The 4,949-nt window shown below is 48.1% G+C and overlaps 1 long non-coding RNA gene and 3 other non-coding genes across 5 annotated transcripts; all 4 read left to right on the top strand.

Moving 5' to 3' along the window:
- The first annotated feature begins 476 nt into the window (after positions 1-476).
- Positions 477-3,495, top strand: LOC112809979 (uncharacterized). Of its 2 annotated transcripts, none has more exons than XR_012375620.1 (5): positions 477-635; positions 975-1,084; positions 2,466-2,516; positions 2,955-3,029; positions 3,261-3,495. It is a non-coding gene; the product is annotated as an uncharacterized lncRNA (long non-coding RNA). The 2 variants fall into 2 exon arrangements; XR_003204711.2 differs by having other exon boundaries at positions 2,911-3,029.
- On the top strand, positions 808-898 carry LOC112809995 (small nucleolar SNORD12/SNORD106). The gene has a single exon (XR_003204718.1). It is a non-coding gene; the product is annotated as a small nucleolar SNORD12/SNORD106 (small nucleolar RNA).
- LOC112809989 (small nucleolar SNORD12/SNORD106) lies at positions 2,300-2,390 on the top strand. Its single transcript, XR_003204716.1, has one exon. It is a non-coding gene; the product is annotated as a small nucleolar SNORD12/SNORD106 (small nucleolar RNA).
- LOC112809991 (small nucleolar SNORD12/SNORD106) lies at positions 2,745-2,836 on the top strand. The gene has a single exon (XR_003204717.1). It is a non-coding gene; the product is annotated as a small nucleolar SNORD12/SNORD106 (small nucleolar RNA).
- Positions 3,496-4,949: the final 1,454 nt, after the last annotated feature.

Genomic DNA, 4,949 nt, shown 5'->3' with positions numbered 1-4,949 from the left:
AGGAGAATTGGGGTGGCGGGGAGGAGGAGACCTGGGCTGGGGGAAAGAGGAGGGGACCTCGGGGCTGGGAGCGAGGGGGCCGGGCGCTGTGGCACTGCCGGCGCCCCCGCCCTCAGGCTGGGCCGGGGCTGGCGGACCGGCTGGCGTCGCCTCAGCTCCCCCCGGCGGCGGGACCGGCGGGCTCGGGCGGGCGCAGATGAGGGGAGGGAACTGCGGGGGGAGGGTTAACAGTGCTCAAGGCCGTCTTAGGCCTCAGTCCGCCCCGGAGGAGGGGGAACCCGGCGGGCGGCTTAGTGCGTGCGAAGCGCGACATGGCGGCGAGGCCGACAAGCCCCGGGGGACCCGAGTGTACGGCGAAGGGGGCGGGGCTAGAGCGGCCTTGACAACCCTTAGATCGCCTCGGGCCGGGCGGCTCGGAGACTACATTTCCCAGAGGGCACCGCGTGCCGCGGGACGGAAGGGGAAGCGCCCCGGGCTCAGTGCGCAGGCGCGGGCGTTTCCCCTGGCTATATAAGAGAGGTCTGGAGACCGTCTCGTTCTTTTGCGTTTTCGGCGCTTTCCTCCTTGTCTTTCTTTGGTGGTTGCTTCGTCCGTTGCTGTGCGGGCCCGGGAACGCGGGTTTGCTGTTGTGAGTGGTGAGTGGAAATACTGCTGTTTTCCCTTCGAGATCCCAGTTCCTCCTTTTTCCTCTTTGCCGTCGCCCCTGCCGGTGGCTCCCTCTGCTCTGACCCTAAATACGCCTTAAGGCGTCGGGGAGACCAGTTAAAACTGGAAAAATCCGCGCCTGTGTGCGGACCTGAGTCCTTGGCTGGTGTAGATGATGACTTCTCTTTTTTCCCCATCAGATCGACAATGCTGACGTCTTTGAACACTTGCCAGTTAGTTCTGATAAACCGGCCTGAAGAGGCACGGCCATGTTCTGATCCCAACCGTGAGAAGATGGCGATTGATGCCCTTTTTTTGTTGGTTTGCAGGTCAGTGCGATCAGAGGGTACAGAATGGATCTCCGAAGAGGGGTTCGCCGCTGGACCTCCAAGAGAACCCCCTGTAGACTTGTCCAGCCTTCTGTCTCCTGATCTCGGGAGTAAGCATTTGTATCCTGGCCTGTTGTAGGAAACGCGTGTTCTGGGAACCTCTTCGTGTGCTAGGCAAACTTGGGGGAAAAAAATGAAGATTTAACTGTAGCCAATTTTACTTATAAGTAAAGTGCGCTGAACACTTCGTTTTATCACAGTTCTAAAAATATGTATCTGTTAGACTTCGGTGAAGAAACAGGTTTAGGAAAAATAATTACCCAAAGGGAAAAATCTCTTTAAAGTGAAAAGATGTTATTCTTGAACGTCTCTTGAATGCTTCTGAAAGTACATTTCTAAGTGGAGGCTGGCCGCGCAGGCGGGTGGTTGAAAGAATTTACTAGAGGCAGAACAAGAGGAGGTGTTTGTTGGATACACCGCAAGGGAGCTGCAAGCAGGAGAGCAAAAACTGCCAGGAGGGCAGTGGTGGGCGTCTATAGTGAAGGGAGAAGGTGAGGAGGTATGGGAACGAATGGAGTTTTCCTTTTTTTGGTACCTGTGCCCAGTTTTAAGTAGCCCGTTGGTCTTCCAGGGCTTACAGATATTTTGAGGTGGGTTGCCTAAAGGACTTGTTTGTGTTCAGCCAGATGGTCACCATGGGCCCTGTTAACCTTATCCAGGTTTCCATTGCTCAAACCTTTTTCCTGAAAGTGGCGTCTACAAGTGAGGACATTATTTTGATTTTATTTTTTTTTTAAGTACTCTACACCCAATGTGGGGCTCAAACTCACAACCTAGAGAACAGGAGTTATGTGCTCTACCGACCCAGCCATCCAGGCACCTCACGTGAGGATTTTTTTCTAAGGGAAAGCTAAGTTTGGTTTTGGTTGACCTAGCCACTCAAAACTAATTCTCAACTGTGTACCATTTAATTTGCTTGACTCCTTAAGGGCAGGACTTATTGGGGGACAGATGTATCATAAAACTTACTGTGCCAGAGTGTTCCTGTAAGTCAGGTTTTTAGTGATGGCATTTTGCATTAAAATGTAATATCCTGACCCTTGGTCAAAACGCTGTGGTCACCGAAACTCCGCCAAAGCCAACCAGTTTCCCACAACTCTTGAGAGCCACACTGGCCTCTCAAATACAAGCTCAGAAGGCAGAGGTGTTTCTTTTAGCTGTTACTGGCAACAACAGGATACAGATCTCAAATATTGGGTTGCAGGTACAGAAGCAGACCAAATCTTACTCCTCCTTAGGGCTTTTTCTAAGAATGAGAACTTTCTCCTGGCATATATGATGACTGAACTTTTTTCCCCAACAGATCGACCATGTTGATCTAACTTTTTTAAGCCAGTTTCTGTCTGATATGCCAGTTTGAGCGGCTCCCTTGTCCCCCACTCCCTTGGGCATCTAGCTGATGGGAGCTCATAGTTTGTTTTTTCATCTCAGAGTTACTGTTGGCGGAAAGCGGACTTGGAGTGGACCAGGAATGAGATGTTGGTAAGTGATATCCACATGGCTGAATAGACAGAGAAGATCTGGAAAATGGGAGAGATAATAACTCCTTTTTATAAGTTAATTTAAGTAATCCCTACATCCAGCATGGGGCTCGAACTCTTACCCCAAGATCAAGAGTCGCATGCTCTTCCGAGCCAGCCAGGCATCCCTACTTCTATTTTAAATGTGGGACTATCTGTCCCCCTTGTGTTCTGCTCTAACTCAAATTTGGCCATTGCAATTGATGACAACTTTTTTCCCCATCAGATCGACCATGTTGATCTAACTGAACCATTAGCCAGTGTTTTGTCTGATGCATTGGCCCCACCCTGTTTTCTGCTTAAACTATCTTCTGTATGGTGTTTTTTTAAGTGGTGTGTTTGTTTTCTTCCCCCAGGAATCCGGTCGCTTATCTTGTTTTTACGGGCTTACTTCCTGCAGGTTGGGAGCCCTGTGAGCCACAGGGCAGTAAATAGATGCGGCCTGATGTGCTTGGTTCAGTCTGTCCTGCAACAGGTGAGGTTTCTGCAAATGGCATTAAGTGTCAGCCCCTTGTAAGGTGATTAAATATGCCCCCATAGAGGTGTTGAGTTTGCCCACTGGGGAGTAACCTGGGAACCCACTTCCCAAGTGGTAGAGTAGGACTGTTGACCTATTGGTACTACTGGGTCCTGGAGGTCTCACACATCCCAAACAAGTAGCTTTTTACATCAGGATTAAATATGAATTGTAATCTTTCTTTTTAAGGACTTGAGATCTCAACTATGGAGCTGGAATACAAGGGTTCTTGGAAAAGATTGCCTCTGCTTTCCTGAGAAAGGGTGATAGTTTGGTTGAAACAGTCTCACAAGGGTTTTGTGTAACCTGAGAACTATCTAGAGGCCTGTGCCCATTTTGAAGAATCCAGGATTATGGTTAAATTTAGTAAAACTTTTAACTTGTATCCTTATCTGGAGAGAGAAAATAAAATTCTTTAAACGAATATGCTCTTGTGTTTGGTTAATGGAAATAAGCATTGAACCATGGGTACAATCATGTCTACAAGGGTCAAACTCCAGGGCCAGAGAGCAAATGGAGGGCAGATCGCATACTTGTACATTTTGCAGGCATTTCTAAATGGCTGTATACACTAAAGCACAGGTTCTTTGATTTGTGAGATTAGTAAATACGATTAGGGCTATACTTGATTTACATGTTTTTAATGTTCAACCATAGAAAATTCTAGACTGGTCTAATGATACGTGGCCAAATCTGGTTTCATCCAACACTTCACGGTCTCCCCTGCCCCAATTTTAATACATGTTGTGTTAAGATTGTCTAACCTAAGAAAGATGGGACTTCACACTGGGCCGTTTATATTGTGCCTTCTAAGCTAGCTCTTCGTATTGACTCTGCATGGGATCCCCCTCCCCTTGAGTGTGTTGGACCTAGTGCTTCAAATAAACAGACCACAAAAGAGGGTAGGTCACTGAACATTAGACTCCTTGTTTATTCTCTTGCTAGTTCCCTTCATACCTGTTTCATTCCTTGGCTTGTGCACTTTGAAGAAGCAAGCTGTCAATGGGAAATGTCTGTGTAGCAAGGTGGACTCCGGCCAACCATGTGCTTGGAACTGGACCCTGCCAAGGACTGCGCGTGGAAGCAGATCCTTCCCCAGCCCTGTGGTCTGGAATCCCTGCTGACACCTTCATGTGTTAAGGAGACCTTGAAACAGGACCCATTTGAACTGTCCCTGGATTACTGACCTACAGAAAATAAGATTAAATGTTTTTCAAGTCACTGAGTTTTGGGGGTAATTACCCAGCAATAAATCCAGAGCTTCATAATCAAAAGCTCTATAGCTGTCTTGACAGGAATACCATTAACTCCATCAGTCCACTGACCTTCCTGAATCTGTCAGGGCATTCAAAACTAAGTGTGGCCCCTAGCCTACATTTCCAGACTTCCGTTGTGTCCCCCTTCATGCATTCGATTTAAACTTCAGAAACTAGGGGTGCCTGGATGGCTCAGTCGGATAAGCATCTGCCTTTGGCTCAGGTTATAATCTCAGGGTTTTGGGACTGGGCTCCAGATGGGGCTCCCTGCTCAGTGGGGAGTCTACTTCTGTCTCTCCCTCTGCCCCTCCTCTCTGCTCATGCTCTCTCTCAAATAATCTTAAAAAAAAACAAAAAAACCTTAAAACTGAACTTACCCCTTCCCCACCAAGGCTGCCTCCCCAGTCATTTCTATCCCAGGTATTGACACCTTCCGTCTAGTTACTCAGGCAGAAAATCTTGGGAACTACCCTTCACGTTTTGCTCTCCTTCCACGTGTGAAACGATTAGCAAATCCTATTGGTTCTGCCTTCAAAATACATCTGAAATTTGCCCCTCCATTGCTACCACTTTGCTGATCCAAACCATCATCCAAGCTTTGATTACTGGTCTTGCTACTACC

Source organism: Callorhinus ursinus, unplaced genomic scaffold, assembly GCF_003265705.2.
Source record: "Callorhinus ursinus isolate GAN/ISIS: 27379988/994484 unplaced genomic scaffold, GSC_fseal_2.0 scaffold53, whole genome shotgun sequence".
Classification (NCBI taxonomy): Eukaryota; Metazoa; Chordata; class Mammalia; order Carnivora; family Otariidae; genus Callorhinus; species Callorhinus ursinus.
Note: the sequence above shows the minus strand (reverse complement) of the source record. Positions and strands in the feature narration are given on the sequence as shown.